The sequence below is a fragment of the Mercurialis annua genome, linkage group LG2 (genome assembly GCF_937616625.2).
Source record: "Mercurialis annua linkage group LG2, ddMerAnnu1.2, whole genome shotgun sequence".
NCBI lineage: Eukaryota > Viridiplantae > Streptophyta > Magnoliopsida > Malpighiales > Euphorbiaceae > Mercurialis > Mercurialis annua.
The window spans coordinates 31,803,137-31,821,490 of NC_065571.1; the positions used below are offsets into that span (position 1 = coordinate 31,803,137).

The 18,354-nt window shown below is 33.2% G+C and overlaps 1 long non-coding RNA gene across 1 annotated transcript; it reads right to left on the reverse strand.

Moving 5' to 3' along the window:
- Positions 1-16,987: 16,987 nt before the first annotated feature.
- Positions 16,988-17,748, reverse strand: LOC126666909 (uncharacterized). The gene is made up of 2 exons (XR_007638010.1): positions 17,577-17,748; positions 16,988-17,112 (listed from the first exon to the last, which is right to left on the reverse strand). It is a non-coding gene; the product is annotated as an uncharacterized LOC126666909 (long non-coding RNA).
- Between the last annotated feature and the right edge of the window lie 606 nt (positions 17,749-18,354).

The window sequence follows — 18,354 nt, forward strand, 5'->3', positions numbered from 1 at the left end:
TTGCTAAAAAGGCGAAACGTTTCGATTTGTTTCGTAACATTTTGTAAACGTTTGGCCTTAAATTGCTAAAAAGGTGAAACGCTTGGATTTGTTTTGTAACGTTTGTAAACGTTTGGCTTAAATTGCTAAAAAGGTGAAACGTTTGGTTTTGTTTCTAAACGTTTGAAAGGGTGTGGCTTAAATCGCTAAAACTGTGAAATGTTTGTATTTGTTTCGTAACGTTTTAAACGTTTCGTGTTGTTTTGTATCGTTTGGCTTATATCGCTAAAAAGGTGCAACGTTTGAATTTGTTTCGTAACGTTTGTAAACGTTTGGCTTAAATAGATAAAAAGGTGAAACGTTTGGTTTTGATTTCTAATGTTTGTAAACGTTTGGCTTAAATCGCTAAATAGGGGAAACATTTGGATTTGCTTCGTAATCATTGTAAATGTTTGGCTTAATTTGCTAAAAAGGTGAAATGTTTGGTTTTGTTTCGTAACGTTTGTGAACGTTCGGCTTAAATCGATAAAAAGATGAAACGTTTGGATTTGTTTCATAACGTTTGTAAACGTGTGGCTTAAATCGCTTAAAAGGTTAAACGTTTGGATTTGTTCCGTAACGTTTGAAGATGTTTGGCTTAAATTGCAAAAAAGGTGAAACGTTTGGTTTTGTTTCGTAAAGTTTGCAAATGTTCGGCTTAAATCACTAAAAAGGTGAAACGTTAGGATTTGTTTTTTAACGTTTGTAAACGTTTGGCTTAAATCACTAAAATAGTGAAACGTTTAGATTTGTTTCGTAATATTTGTAAACGTTTGGCTTAAATTGCTATAAATGTGAAATAGTTGAATTTGTTTCGTAGTATTTTAAACGTTTGGTTTAAATTGCTAAAAAGGTGAAAGGCTTGGATTTGTTTCGTAATGTTTGTAAACGTTTGGCTTAAATTGCTAAAAAGTTGAAACGCTTGGATTTGTTTCGTAACGTTTTTAAACGTTTGGCTTAAATCGCTAAAAAGGTGAAACGTTTAAATTTGTTTCGTAACGTTTGTAAACGTTTGGCTTAAATTGCTTAAAAGGTGAAACGTTTGGTTTTGTTTCGTAACTTTTTAAACGTTCGGCTATAATCGCTAAAAAGATGAAATGGTTGGGTTTGTTTCGTAACGTTTTGAACGTTTGGATTTGTTTCAAAACGTTTGGATTTGTTTCGTAAAGTTTGTAAACGTTTGGCTTCAATCACTAAAAGGTGAAACATTTGGATTTGTTTTGTAAAGTTTGTACAAGTGTGACTTAAATCAAAAAAAATGGAAAATGTTTGGATTTGTTTCAAAATGTTTATAAACGTTTGGTTTTGTTTCGTAATGTTTATATATGTTTGGCTTAAATCGCTAAAATGGGGAAATGTTTGGTGTTGTTTTGTAACGTTTGTAAATGTTTGGATTTGTTTCGTAACGTTTTAAAAGTTTGGTTTTGTTTTTCTAACGCTTGTAAACGTTTGGCTTAAATCGCTAAAAAAGTGAAACATTTGGTTTTGTTTCGTAACGTTTGTAAACGTTTGCCTTAAATTTCTAAAAAGGTGAAACGCTTGGATTTGTTTCATAACTTTTGTAAACGTTTGGCTTAAATCGCTAAAAAGGTGAAACATTTGGATTTGTTTCGTAACATTTGTTAAAGTTTGGCTTAAATCGCTAAAAAGGTGAAACGTTTGAATTTGTTTCGGAACGTTTCTAAACGTATGGCTTAAATTGCTAAAAAGGTGAAACACTTGGATTTGTTTCGTAATGTATGTAAACTTTGGCGTAAATTGCCAAAAAGGTGAAACACTTGGATTTGTTTCGTAAAGTTAATTTACTTTTGGCTTAATTTTCTAAAAAGGTGAAACATTTTAATTTGTTTAATAACCTTTGTAAACATTTGGCTTAAATCGCTAAAAAGGTTAGACGTTTGGATTTGTTTTGTAACGTTTGTACAGGTTTGGCTTAAATCGCTAAAAAGATGTAACGTTTGGATTTTGTTTGTTTGTAAACGTTTGGCTTCAATTGCTAAAAAGGTGAAACATTTGGATTTGTTTCGTAACATTTATAAACGTTTGGCTTAAATCGCTAAAAAGGTGAAACATTTGAATTTGTTTCGGAACGTTTCTAAACGTATGGCTTAAATTGCTAAAAAGGTGAAACACTTGGATTTGTTTCGTAATGTATGTAAACTTTGGCGTAAATTGCCAAAAAGGTGAAACACTTGGATTTGTTTCGTAAAGTTAATTTACTTTTGGCTTAATTTTCTAAAAAGGTGAAACATTTTGATTTGTTTAATAGCCTTTGTAAACATTTGGCTTAAATCGCTAAAAAGGTTAGACGTTTGGATTTGTTTCGTAACGTTTGTAAAGGTTTGGCTTAAATCGCTAAAAATGTGAAACGTTTGGATTTGTTTCGTAATGCTTTAATTGTTTAGCTTTGTTTCATAACGTTTGAAAACGTTTGGCTTAAATCACTAAAAAGGGCAAACGTTTGGATTTGTTTCGTAACGTTTGTAAAGGTTTGGCCTAAATTGCTAAAAAGGCGAAACGTTTGGAATTGTTTCGTAACATTTTGTAAACGTTTGGCTTAAATCTCTAAAAAGGGGAAACGTTTGGTTTTGATTTGTAATGTTTGTAAACGTTTGGCTTAAATCTTTAAAAAGGTGAAACATTTGGATTTGCTTCTTAATGTTTGTAAACGTTTGGCTTAATTTGCTAAAAAGGTGAAATGTTTGGTTTTGTTTCGTAACGTTTGTAAACGTTCGTCTTAAATCGCTAAAAAGATGAAACGTTTGGATTTGTTTCGTAACGTTTGTTGCTAAAAAGGTGAAATGCTTGGATTTGTTTCGCAACGTTTGTAAATGTTTGGCTTCAATTACTAAAAAGGTGAAACACTTGAATTTGTTTCGGAACATTAGTAAATGTTTGTCTTAAATTCCTAAAAAGGTGAAGCACTTGGATTTGTTTCGTAACGTTTGTATACGTTTGGCTTAAATTGCTAAAAAGGCAAAACGTTTAGATTTGTTTCGTAACGTTTGTAAATGTTTGCCTTAATTCGCTAAAAAGGGGAAACGTTTAAATTTGTTTCGTCACGTTTGTAAACGTTTGGCTTAAATCGCTAAAAAGGTGAAACTTTGCATTTGTTTCGTAACGTTGGCTGATATCGGTAAAAAGGTGAAACATTTAAATTTTCGTAACGTTTGTAAACGTTTGGTTTAAATCGCTAAAAGGTGAAACGCTTGGATTTGTTTCGTAACGCTTGTAAATGTTTAGCTTAAATTTGTTAGTAGTATGTGCCCTAGGGCCATTTAATCGTGTATATTTGTAGAACTAATCCCAATGGCAAAAATATATATGTTCTATTTGAACTAAGTGTCTCATCAACTAAGTGTTCATTTATTACGTATTGTCCTAATCACATTGTGATAGAATCTATTCTTAAGGTGTTAAGAATATGAGTGACAGATTCTATTATACAAGTGATCTAAATAATCGTTCACGATCGATGGGGTCCTACGAATAAGGGCATCGCATTATCCCGGAAAGATCGTCACCTCTGTTTATTCTCATGATTAGTAAAGAGTTACTAATTATAGGAAGTAGTGAGTCTCATACTACTTGATGGGGATCAGAATAAACATGTGGACACTCAAGGTGTTGAGTGAGTCGAACAAGTGACGCTAGATGACTTATACATGGTAATTCATCAAAGTCAATTTAATGTCATCTAGTTCATAATTGTACATATGTCCTTTGACTTGCGGTGACACTATCTTGTATATAGGTGATTAGAGTTTGATACTCCTTAACCCTAGATCTTTCATGAGCTAGGGCCGCGGGATGTGTTGGCTATAATTAGTTGTATATGGAGATAGGGGTTTAACCTAGAAAGGATTCATCACTCTGGATGAACGGAGACAAGATTCTATGCTATCTCGAATTGTTCTTGATGGATGATAAAACCTGCGCAGGTGTATATGACTTACTTAGAAAGTTGTTTCTAGTGGAAGTCATATTTATCAAGAACTAGAACTGAGAGATGAGGTCATATGATCAAGACAAACAGTGTTTGACTTAACCGTGACACTAGTCGAGATTGGAATCTAAGATGAAGGGAATTTTGAGTGTACGGTAATTATGAACATTGGTTCAAAAAGAATGCATCGAAACATTCATCTCTATTTTGGGGGTCGTGATATGTTGCTAGACGTCACTCTCGATCTACTAGAATTAATAATTAAATGGGATTTAATTATTTAATATAAGAAAGGCGTTTCTTATGACTCTCGTTGCCATATAGATCTGAACCTAGTTAGTCACACACAATAGAGTGTGCAACCGATTGAGTTTACGAAAGATCGATTTCATATAGATACTAGCATATCTCGGAAATTAATCTAAGATGAAAAACAAGTACAAATTAAGGACTAATTTGTAAGAGTTATAAATTAGTAAGAACCTAATTGTACTATGTCCAAGTTAATTAGGGACTAATTTATAAGAGTTATAAATTAGTAGGAACCTAATTATATTTTAACCAAGTTTTATGATTAAAAGGTTTAAGTAATTAATTAGTGTAATTAATGATACTTAAATCATTAATCATAAGCTAATGGAATGATGATGTCATGGTGATGATGCAATGAGATAAGCCTATGTCATATGTGTGATGTCATATGATGACATCACTTATATGATGTCACCTATGTGATGTCACCACATGAAAGGTGTCATGTGGTGGCAACACCTTTGCTTGGTGTGTGACACCTAGCATGCAAGGTGTTGCATTCTTATGACATGCTCTAGCCTATAAATAGAGCATGTCCTTGCTCATTTCACTAGACCACACAACACACATCTCACTACAAAGTTGTAGAGAGAGAAAGCACTTGAAAGAGTTCAAGTATTCATCAATCACGGGAAAAACTTGGCGACGTTTTTCATACATCCGAGCAAGGTAGTGATCGCGGCGAGAGTTTGAGCTTAGGGTTGCTCGGCAAGAGGAACTCTTGCAGGATTACTTCAAGGCGAGGATTCAATCGGACGCATACTCGTGTGGACGAGCTTGAGGTCGCCGTACTTTCGGGACTACAAGAATCGTTGGAGAATCGACATAGGTATTCTTCTTACGATTCCTAGATGCGTGCTTTAATTAATAAATGATACGACGATCCATTTGTTGTTGATATGATCAACTTTAGGATCCGGATTGTTGGAATTTCGATTTTGAATTGAAATATACGATTCGGACCCGCGCCTCCCGCTGCGCCAACAGTGGTATCGGAGCAAAGGATAATGTGCATGGAGATGCAACACATGGAGATGTGTCGATTATCCGATTCTAGGGAACTCTCACTCATGATCGTGTGACGAAGTGAGGCTCTCCACCCTAGAGCGTATGAGATGCGTGCTTTGATAGGTACATATGGATGTCACCCTATGAGATAGGATCGAGTCCATATTGGTCCACAACCTCACTATTGGCTGGGAGCCAACAGTGGTATCAGAGCCACCGTATCATCGAGTATTAACGCTTTACGATTGAATAAATGTATAAATAATCATGGACTTAGGAATTATTATTGGGCATGTAATTTATAATTCCGAGGGATTTTTTTTTCAAGATGAACAAACGCTATTGTGATATTAATTACATTTGAATAAATTCTGTCTAGGAGATTGGTACTTAAGTGGTCCGCTCGTGACCCTCCAATCTATCCTGGGAATTTTTCTAATGTGATCATTTAACACAATACGTGATTCGCTTGTGCATTATGTTGTCATCAACGGAATATGCGGAAAAAGCGAAACCCGAAAAAAAAAAAAACCCGAAAAGAAAAAAAAAATATTTTTTTTCTGTAAAAACCGAAATGCTGAAAAAGGGGTTTTACACCCGGGAAAAAGTTTCCGACTCGAAAAAAAAAAAAAAAAAAAAAAAAACGTAAAATAAAAATAAATTTTTATTTCGAGGATCAGCGATCGGTTGAGGCTTTCGGAGGTTCTAGGACGATTCCTCTATACCTAAAGAAAGCAGATATTACATAATGAATGATTAGAGAATCATTTCCGAGATATGTAATAGTTTGCTCATTCTTTTGTGGCTAAAGAATGAGACCTAGAAAGTCCATGATCATACATGTGTGATTGCATGATTAATTTTAGCTTTAATATGTATGAGATGCATGCTAAAATGTATTGTGTGTTTAGTGAGACCTGAATAACTTAAAACCCTAAGAAATCTTCCTAAAAGTTAAAAGATTAAGTTTATATTGATTAATCATTAAATTGTTTATCAATGGCTCTCCATTGGAGCAATAAACTAACACGCTTTGAGTTATCATCTTGTCGGCTATGGATACATAGGGGTGAGATGATATCGTCAAGAGATATTGTTGAGTTTATTGTTAAGCATGAGATGTTACGGGTGTAGTCGATATAATATACGGCGAGAAAGGCAATTAGGCGTACCTGAGTCGTATATTATTCAAATCGATACATCTTAGTTGATTCAATGGGTTAAACTTAACTAATGTGGAAACCTAAGAATAGCATTAAGTACTTGAGGGTGAAAGCATTAGGAGCCGGAAATGATTGAACCTCATATGAGATATGATGAACAAGTAATTGTTCACTTATATATCATTTTGATCCCAAGAATAGCATTAAGTACTTGAGGGAAAGATCAATGACTATAAGAACTCAATCACCCGCTTGAAATCTTTTCCAACAAAGATTCACGTTTCCTATTTTGGAAGTGTAGGATTCGAAAAAGATAGTGGGAGACCATTTTGATAAAGACCAAATCATTATGGTTAAATATACAAAATAACACGAATAATAATTAGAGATCTTTGCTATCTAAGGGATAATAAGATTAAATAGAATCCTTTTAAGTGACATTCACGATAGTAATCGGCTAGTGGTTTAAAACCATTTTTTTTTATTGATTAAGATATTTAGATGCCTCCAAGGCTATTGCGAAAAAGAAATGCACATTGGTTAACAAAGAAAAGTGTTTTCGTTTGTTAAGATGTAGGACAGTATAAGTCATAGCCGGAAATATTTAGAATATTTAAAAGGCGGTTTGGTCAATAAAAGAAATTGTTTCTTTTGTCAAAACAAAAGACATTAAAATGGAAATTGTATTAAGTATTGTGAATACTTAAAGGGCAATGATGAGAGGAACGACAATTCCATTAAGAATGTGTCTATCTCATGTTCCAATGTCAATTGCTCATTTAAAAGCTTAGGTATTGGATACCGATGTTAATTCTCACATTTGTTTATCTTTTACGGATTTAGTAAAAGTGAGAAATAAAGGAAAAAGATGAAGTAATCTTAAATCTCGGGAATGACGCAAGCGTTGCGACAAGAGCTATAGGATCAACTTCAATTTTCTTAAATAAACATAAGTTGTACTTAAACAAGTTTTTTTGTACTTACCCAATATATATAGAAATATCATATCCGAATTTATATGACAAATTTGGTAGTTGATTTTCTATTTACAAAGGATGTTTGTAGTATTATGTTTGATAATACGGAGTTGGCTATGGATATGTACAAAATGTTCTTTATGACTTGAATAAAGATGTTTAATGCAAAAGATGTTTTGGAAATTAATACCATAAGTTATCAAATTTCTAAACAACTTTGGAATTTATAATTAGGACATATTGCAAAAGATAGACATAACAAGTTAGATAGGATGGGAATCTTGAGCAATCAAGATTTTGCATCTCTTCCGATTTGTGAGTCGTATCTTAAAGGCAACATGGCCTGATTATTCTTTGTGGGACAAAGAGGTAGAGCTAAAGCCGTTTAAGAGATCATACATAGTGATGTATATGGTACGTTTAAAGAAACGGACCAAGGTAGATACTTATACTTCATTTTCTACATCGATGATTTATCACGATATAGTTAAGTTTGTCTTATGAAGAACAAACATGAAGATTTTGAAATGTTCAAATGACTTCAAGAATCAAGTAGAAAACCAAATTGGAAAAGGTATTCATACTTTACGATGTGATCGAAAAGGGAAGAATACTTGAGTACAGAATTCGGTATGTTCCTAAAAGGAATGTGGTATTATTTTTCAACTTACTCCTTGAGAACACCATGGTTGAATGGTGCGTCTGTCAAGAAGGACGTATCGTACATTGTGGGAAATGATACGATCAAGAATGAGCTATATACTGACTTATCCATCTCGTTATAGGGTCAAGCACTTCTTACCGCAAATAAAATTCTAAATTAAATTCCAACTAAATCCGCTCCATACATATCTTATGAGATATGGTATGGAATAAAGTCTTAAGGATGTTAAGATTTGAGGGTGTTCGGAATATATCATGTAACTGATATCCGATAAATTTGGAATCAAAATCAATCATGGAAAGATTATGTTGGATATCCTAAAGACAGTTTAGGATATTGTTTCTATATTCGAACCGAACAAACAATCGTTGTTTATCGGTGGTAGTCTTTCTTAATAAAGCGTTTATTCAAGAGGGACACTAAGAAAGGAATATAGAATTAGATGAGGAGTCATCTAGTTACCAACAAAATAATGAATCAATGAAGATTGATCAAACCCACTAAAAGCCGGAGTTAGTAAAAGATGTATCTACATTAACAACTCGAAGATTAAGTAGAGTATCTCGTCCACTGGAGAGATATGTTTTTCCCACATGATAAACAAGAGTTGTTTAGTCATGGAATAAAAGATCAAATGTTGATCCCTCTACTTATGAGGAAACTATATGTGATATAGATTCTTCAAAATTGGTTTGAAGGAATAAAATCTGAAATGGATTCCATATAAAGAAACCAAATTTTAGGAGCTAGTCGATCCATCCAAAGGTATTATACCAATAAGGTTTAAATGGATCTTCAAGTGTAAAATTGGTACTAATGGAAAGGTGGAGACCTTTAAAGCTAAGCTTGTTGCAAAAGAGTTTTGCTAGAGGCAAGAAGTTGTATTGTGAATACACTTTATTGCGGGTAGCCATGCTTAAGTTCATCAAGATTTTTCTTACCAAGGCTACACATTTAGATTTTATGGTTAGACATATGAATATAAGAACCACATTCCTTAATGGTTAAATTAAGGAGTATATCTATATGGAACAAGTCGAGGATTTTGAATCCGAAGAAGGTTCCAAGACGTGTAAGCTAAAATGATCCCTAGTGGATGAAAAGAAAGCTTCGAGTTTCATCGTCTTGATAAATCCGTAAGAAGTTACGAATTTATTAAAAACAATGATAAACCCAATGGTTACAAGAAGGTTAGTGGGAGAAGACTCACTTTCATGATCTTTCATGTAGATAACTTATTACTACTAAATAATAATATCGGAATGATTACTTTTGTAAAACTTTGGTTTATCTAATACGTACTCCATCAAAGACCTTGGAGAGGTAGCCTAAATTCTCAGTATTAGACTCTATAGAGATAGATCTAAGAGAATAAATGGTTTCTCCAGAAGGCTCTTCTTAGAAAAGATATTGAAGTAGTTCAATATGGAAGTTCTAAGAAGGATTGATACTAGTTAGGCATAAAATTCTTCTTTCAAAGGGAATGTCTTCTGAAACTTATGAAGAAAGAAACAATCTAGCAAAGATGCCATAAGCTTCAGCAATTGGTAGTCTGAGGTATGTGTTGCCACATACAAAGCTATAAAATGTCTATGCGGTTAGTGGGACTAATCGGTTTTAATCCAATCTATGTTGAGAACATTGGATGGTTGTTAAAGGCATCTTTAAGTACTTTTATAGAACTAAAGATATGGTATTAACAAATGGAGTACGAGATTTTTAAGTAGACCGTTTTACAGATTCTGATTAATAATCAGATATGGATAATAGAGAGTCTATCTCCAGATTCATATTTATCTATAATGAAGGAGTAGTGAGCTAGCAGTGTTCTAAGTAAGAATCAACTCATACTCCATTATAGAAGCCGAGTATATTATGACATGAGATGTCGTAATAGAAGGTATTTGGATAAATTAGTTTATAACTGAACTAAGTACGGTTTTCTTCCATTAAGTCGAAAGTTCCTCTTTTCTGCGACCACAATGGTGCTACTGCCCTAGCAAAAGAAACCGGGTCTCACAAATTATCCGAACATAAAGAAAGGCATTATCATATTATCTAAAGAAATTGTTGGAAAGAGAAAATTATTTCTCTAAAAGATAGCATTAGCCAATAACACGGCTGACCCACTGACAAAGCCCATGACTTAGAGTCATTAAGTTTTAAATGACTTAGAGTCGTTAAGATTTACATTTGTGAAGATGAGGCTTAGATATAGTTGTCAATGGCACTAGTGCAAGTGGGAGATTGTTAGTAGTATGTGCCCTAGGGCCATTTAATCGTGTATATTTGTAGAACTAATCCCAATGGCAAAAATATATATGTTCTATTTGAACTAAGTGTCTCATCAACTAAGTGTTCATTTATTACGTATTGTCCTAATCACATTGTGATAGAATCTATTCTTAAGGTGTTAAGAATATGAGTGACAGATTCTATTATACAAGTGATCTAAATAATCGTTCACGATCGATGGGGTCCTACGAATAAGGGCATCGCATTATCCCGGAAAGATCGTCACCTCTGTTTATTCTCATGATTAGTAAAGAGTTACTAATTATAGGAAGTAGTGAGTCTCATACTACTTGATGGGGATCAGAATAAACATGTGGACACTCAAGGTGTTGAGTGAGTCGAACAAGTGACGCTAGATGACTTATACATGGTAATTCATCAAAGTCAATTTAATGTCATCTAGTTCATAATTGTACATATGTCCTTTGACTTGCGGTGACACTATCTTGTATATAGGTGATTAGAGTTTGATACTCCTTAACCCTAGATCTTTCATGAGCTAGGGCCGCGGGATGTGTTGGCTCTAATTAGTTGTATATGGAGATAGGGGTTTAACCTAGAAAGGATTCATCACTCTGGATGAACGGAGACAAGATTCTATGCTATCTCGAATTGTTCTTGATGGATGATAAAACCTGCGCAGGTGTATATGACTTACTTAGAAAGTTGTTTCTAGTGGAAGTCATATTTATCAAGAACTAGAACTGAGAGATGAGGTCATATGATCAAGACAAACAGTGTTTGACTTAACCGTGACACTAGTCGAGATTGGAATCTAAGATGAAGGGAATTTTGAGTGTACGGTAATTATGAACATTGGTTCAAAAAGAATGCATCGAAACATTCATCTCTATTTTGGGGGTCGTGATATGTTGCTAGACGTCACTCTCGATCTACTAGAATTAATAATTAAATGGGATTTAATTATTTAATATAAGAAAGGCGTTTCTTATGACTCTCGTTGCCATATAGATCTGAACCTAGTTAGTCACACACAATAGAGTGTGCAACCGATTGAGTTTACGAAAGATCGATTTCATATAGATACTAGCATATCTCGGAAATTAATCTAAGATGAAAAACAAGTACAAATTAAGGACTAATTTGTAAGAGTTATAAATTAGTAAGAACCTAATTGTACTATGTCCAAGTTAATTAGGGACTAATTTATAAGAGTTATAAATTAGTAGGAACCTAATTATATTTTAACCAAGTTTTATGATTAAAAGGTTTAAGTAATTAATTAGTGTAATTAATGATACTTAAATCATTAATCATAAGCTAATGGAATGATGATGTCATGGTGATGATGCAATGAGATAAGCCTATGTCATATGTGTGATGTCATATGATGACATCACTTATATGATGTCACCTATGTGATGTCACCACATGAAAGGTGTCATGTGGTGGCAACACCTTTGCTTGGTGTGTGACACCTAGCATGCAAGGTGTTGCATTCTTATGACATGCTCTAGCCTATAAATAGAGCATGTCCTTGCTCATTTCACTAGACCACACAACACACATCTCACTACAAAGTTGTAGAGAGAGAAAGCACTTGAAGGAGTTCAAGTATTCATCAATCACGGGAAAAACTTGGCGACGTTTTTCATACATCCGAGCAAGGTAGTGATCGCGGCGAGAGTTTGAGCTTAGGGTTGCTCGGCAAGAGGAACTCTTGCAGGATTACTTCAAGGCGAGGATTCAATCGGACGCATACTCGTGTGGACGAGCTTGAGGTCGCCGTACTTTCGGGACTACAAGAATCGTTGGAGAATCGACATAGGTATTCTTCTTACGATTCCTAGATGCGTGCTTTAATTAATAAATGATACGACGATCCATTTGTTGTTGATATGATCAACTTTAGGATCCGGATTGTTGGAATTTCGATTTTGAATTGAAATATACGATTCGGACCCGCGCCTCCCGCTGCGCCAACAAAATTGCTAAAAAGGTGAAACGTTTGATTTGTTTCGTAACGTTTTAAACGTTTGATTTTGTTTCGTAACGTTTTTTTAACTCGCTAAAAAGGTTTTCTTAAATCCAAATGTTTTCTTAAATCGCTAAAAAGGTGAATCGTTTGGATTTGTTTCGTAACGTTTTCAACTTTTGGATTTGTTTCGAAACGTTTGGCTTAAATTGCTAAAAAGACTGACACATTTGGATTTGTTTCCTAACCTTTGTAAAAGTTTCGCTTAAATCGCTAAAAAAGGTAAAACATTTAGGTTTGTTTTATAACCTTTGTAAAAGCTTGGCTTAAATCGCTAAAAAGGTGAAACGTTTAGATCCGTTTCGTAACGTTTGTAAACTTTTTGCTTGAATTGCTAAAAAGGTGACACGTTTGGATTTGTTTCATAACGTTTGTAAACGTTTGGCTTAAATCGCTAAAAAGGTGAAACGCTTGCATTTGTTTCGTAACGTTTGTAAAAGTTTGGCTTAAATTGCTAAAAAGGTGAAACGTTTGGATTTGTTTCGTATAATTTTAATCGTTTGATTTTCTTTCGTAACCTTTTAAACGTTCGGCTTAAATCGCTAGAATTGTGAAACGTTTGTATTTGTATCGTAACGTTCGTAAACATTTGCCTTAAATTGTTAAAAAGGGGAAACGTTTGGATTTGTTTCTTAGCCATTGTAAACGTTTGGATTAAATCTCTAAAAAGGTGAACCATTTCGATTTGTTTCGTAATGTTTGTACACGATTTTCTTAAATCGCTAAAAAGGTGAAACATTTGGATTTTTTGTAACGTTTGAAAACGTTTGGCTTCAATCGATAAAAAGGGAAAACATTTGGATTTGATTCGTAACGTTTTTAAACGTTTGGCATAAATCGCTAAAAAGGTGAAATGTTTGGATTTGTTTCGTAAAGTTTTACACGTTTGGCTTAAATCGCTAAAAAAGTGAAAGGTTTGGATTTAAGTCGTAACCTTTGTGAAGAAGCATTTGGATTTGTTTCATAACCTTTGTAAACGTTTGGCTTAAATCGCTAAAAACGTGAAATGTTTGGATTAATTTCGTAACATTTGTACACGTTTGGCTTAAATCGCTAAAAAGGTGAAACTTTTGGATTTTTTTCATAACGTTTGTAAACGTTTGGCTTAAATAGCTAAAAAGGTAAAACGTTTGGATTTGTTTCGTAACCATTGAACACATTTGGCTTAAATCGGTAAAAAGATGAAACGTTTTGATTTTTTCCGTAACGTTTGTAAACGTTTGGTTTCAATTGCTAAAATGGCGAAACGTTGGGATTTATTTCGTAACGTTTGTAAATGTTTGGCATAAATAGCTAAAATGGTGAAATTTTTAGATTTTTTTCTTAACATTTTAAACGTTTGGCTTAAATCGCTAAAATGGGGAAAGATTTGAATTTGTTTCGTAACGTTCGTAAACGTTCAGCTTAAATCGCTAAAAAGATGAAATATTTGGATTTGTTTCGTAATGTTTGTAAACGTTTGGCTTAAATTGCTAAAAAGGTGAAACACTTGTATTTCTTTCTTAGCGTTTGTAAAGGTTTGGCGTAAATTGCTAAAAAGGTGAAACACTTGGTTTTGTTTTGTAACGTTTGTAAAGGTTTGACTTAAATCGCTAAAAATGTGAAACATTTAGATTTGTTTCGTAATGTTTTAATTGTTTGGTTTTATTTTGTAACGTTTATAAACGTTTGGCTTAAATCGCTAAAAAGGTGAAACGTTTGGATTAATTATGTAACGCTTGTAAACATTTTGCTTAAATTGCTAAAAAAGAGAAACTTTTGGATTTGTTTGTAATGTTTGTAAAAGTTTGGCTTTAATCGCTAAAAAGGTGAAAAGTTTGGATTTGTTTCGTAACGTCTGTAAGCGTTTGGATTAAATTGCTAAAAAGGTGAAACGCTTGAATTTGTTTCGTAAATTTTGTAAACGTTTGGCTTAAATCGCTAAAAAGGTTAGACGTTTGGATTTGCTTCGCAACGTTTGTACACGTTTGGCTTAAATCACTAAAAAGGTGAAAAATTTAGATTTGTTTCGTAACATTTGTAAATGTTTGGCTTAAATCGCTAAAAAAGTGAAACGGTTGGATTTGTTTCGTAACGTTTGTAAACGTTTGACTAAAATTTCTAAAAAGGTGAAACGCTTAGATTTTTTTCGTAAAGTTTGGTTTAAACTTCTAAAAAGGTGAAACATTTGGATTTGTTTCGTAACCTTTGTAAACATTTGGTTTCAAATGCGAAAAAGGTGAAACATTTGGATTTGTTTCGTAACGGTTGTACAAGTTCTGCTTAAATCGCTAAAAAGGTGAAACATTTGGATTTTTTTCGTAACGTTTGAAAACGTTTGGCTTCAATCGATAAAAAGGTGAAACGTTTAGATTTGTTTTGTAAACTCTTAAACGTTTGGCTTAAATCGCTAAAATGGGAAAACGTTTGTAAACGTTTGGCTTAATTTGCTAAAAAGGTGAAATTTTTGGATTTTTTTCGTAAAGTTTTAAACGTTTGGCTTATATGGCTAAAATGGGGAAACGTTTGTAAACGTTTGGTTTAATTTGCTAAAAAGGTGAAATGTTTGGTTTTGTTTTGTAAAGTTTGTAAACGTTCGGCGTATATCGCTAAAAAGATGAAACGTTTGGATTTGTTTCGTAACGTTTGTATATGTTTGGATTAAATTGCTAAAAAGGTGAAACGCTTGGATTTGTTTCGTAACGTTTGAAAACGTTTGGCTTAAATTAATAAAAAGGGGAAATGCTTGAATTTGTTTCTGAACATTAGTTAACGTTTGCCTTAAATTGCTAAAAAGGTGAAACGCTTGGATTTGTATCGTAACGTTTGTAAATGTTTGGCTTATATTGCTAAAAAGGTGAAACGTTTGGTTTTGTTTCTAAACGTTTGTAAGGGTGTGGCTTAAATCGCTAAAAATGTGAAATGTTTGTATTTGTTTCGTAACGTTTTAAACGTTTCGTGTTGTATTGTATCGTTTGGCTTATATCGCTAAAAACGTGAAACGTTTGAATTTGTTTCGTAACGTTTGTAAACGTTTGGCTTAAATAGCTAAAAAGGTGAAACGTTTGGTTTTGATTTGTAATGTTTGTAAACATTTGGCTTAAATCACTAAAAAGGTGAAACAGTTGGATTTGCTTCGTAATATTTGTAAACATTTGGCTTAATTTGCTAAAAAGATGAAATGTTTGATTTTGTTTCGTAACGTTTGTAAACTTTCGGCTTAAATCGATAAAAAGATGAAACGTTTGGATTTGTTTCATAACGTTTGTAAACGTTTAGCTTAAATTGCTAAAATGGTGAAAAGCTTGGATTTGTTTCGTAGCATTTGTTAACATATAACTTAAATTGCTAAAAAAAGTGAAACGCTTGGTTTTGTTCGTAACGTTTGTAATGGTTTGGCTTAAATCGCTAAAAATGTGAAACGTTTGGATTTGTTTCGTAATGCTTTAATTGTTTATCTTTCTTTCATAACGTTTGTAAACGTTTGGTTTAAATAACTAAAAAGGCCAAACGTTTGGATTTGTTTCGTAACGTTTGTAAAGGTTTGGCGTAAATTGCTAAAAAGGCAAAACGTTTCGATTTGTTTCGTAACATTTTGTAAACGTTTGGCTTAAATCGCTAAAAAGGTGAAACGTTTGGATTTGTTTCGTAACATTTTTAAACGTTTGGCTTAAATTGTTAAAAAGGGGAAACGTTTGGATTTGTTTCTTAACCATTGTAAACGTTTGGATTAAATCTCTAAAAAGGTGAACCATTTCGATTTGTTTCGTAACGTTTGTACACGATTTTCTTAAATCGCTAAAATGGTGAAACATTTGGATTTTTTTTAACGTTTGAAAACGTTTGGCTTCAGTCGATAAAAAGGGGAAACGTTTGGATTTGATTCGTAACGTTTGTAAACGTTTGGCATAAATCGCTAAAAAGGTGAAAGGTTTGGATTTGTTTCGTAACCTTTGTGAAGAAGCATTTGGATTTGTTTCATAACCTTTGTAAACATTTGGCTTAAATCGCTAAAAACGTGAAACGTTTGGATTAATTTCGTAACGTTTGTATACGTTTGGCTTAAATCGCTAAAAAGGTGAAACTTTTGGATTTTTTCATAACGTTTATAAACGTTTGGCTTCAATTTCTAAAAATGAAAAACGTTTGGATTTGTTTTAAAACGCTTGTAAACGTTTTGCATAAATCGCTAAAACGGTGAAATATTTGGATTTGTTTCGTAACGTTGTAAACGTTTGGCTTAAATCGCTAAATTGCAGAAATGTTTGGATTTGTTTCGTAACGTTTGTCAACTGTCACGACCCAATTTCATGAATCGTGACCGGCGCTAGGGTATGGGTATGGTTGTACCAAAACCCGTAGCTAGCCTTGCGGATAACCAAATTATAACGTTTAAAACAATGTACCTGCATAAAACCACATGCTCGGGGGCAACCAAGACTTCAGCCTAGTCTAGCAGTACAATAAGCAATATATATATTTAAAGTACACTTATCTCAGAATAATCTCCAACAGTATGGCAATATAATATAAATACCATAAACACTGTAATCATGCCAAAAGCGATAAAGTAATAGCTGGATCAATCAAACAAACAATAGTCAAAACTATAAACGTAAGACTAAGACATGAATAATATGAAACTACTACTGCGGTCTAAGAGTTTAAAATAGTTCGACACTTTATTTCTGAAATAAATAAAGAACCTCCGAGAATGAAGAAACGGAGATCGACCAAATGCTCAAATCACAAACCTGGAAAATTTGGGAAAACAACGGGGTCAGATTTACTGAGTAGAGTTTATATAACCATTTACATTTATTAAGTTTAAAACCTTTAAAACGTTTCATAAAACATTTTTATTATGGATTATCAATGAAACCCTAAACCATAATTCTAAATCCATTGTCGTGTCGGTGAGACGTATCTCAATAACCGACCCCCGACTATCACTTAATAAATAGTGAGCCCAGGAGATGTATCTTCCACCGGTGCCCTCACTAAGGTGAGACGTATCTCAAACCTACCTCAATACCATAATCATTTCCGGTGAGCACGCAGTACCGATGATGCCCATCGAGTAGCACGTTCCAAATCAAATCCACAATGCCGAAAACAGTTTAAAAGCTGTTTATACATATATATATATATATATATATATATATATACAAAATATAATAATTGCTTAATAAAGAGGTAAATAGAGATATAAACTCACTGCTTGCTAAATCCACGTGATCCTGACAAGCACCTAACTCTGGTTCGCCTCTGAAGTACGAACAGTCGACGGGTCTAAATAAAATATTAAAATCATAATTAAAATCAGACCCTAACTCTAAAGAGTACTAGACACCACATAGGACTAGCACAACGCAAAACCAAGTCACATTTAATAAACACTTATATTATATGCATTCCAAATATAACCCAAGTTATAAAGTACAAATCATATAAACATATTTAAAATGGTACATAAAATAATTAAATAAATCCGAGTTAAAATCCATATTAGTGAGTCAGCCGAGTTATTTAAAACTACCAAGCTTCTTCCCACTTGTCGGGCGACCACAGTCTAACCCAAATAAAACTTATTAAATTTATAAACCCAAGTTTATAACTTAAAATACTTTAATAAAATAATTATCCATTTTAAAGTGGAATTCAATATCTCAAAAATTAAGTAACCTAAGTTACAACCCGAAAACTTGATCAAATAAGTCTTATAAAGTTTAGGGACTAAATTGTATTTTAGCCACTTAGGGACTAAATTATACTTTAGCCACTTAGGGACTAAATTGTACTTTAGCCAATTAGATATTAAAAAAATCAAATTAACTTCCCATTCTTAATTTGTTAAATTATAAATCAATTAGAAGTCTAAAAGATAAAACTTAACTTAAATAAGCTTTTAGAAACTTTTAGGGGCTAAATTGTAATTTAGCCAAAATTGACATTTTAATCGAAATTAAATATAATTACCCGAGTAATTATATAAA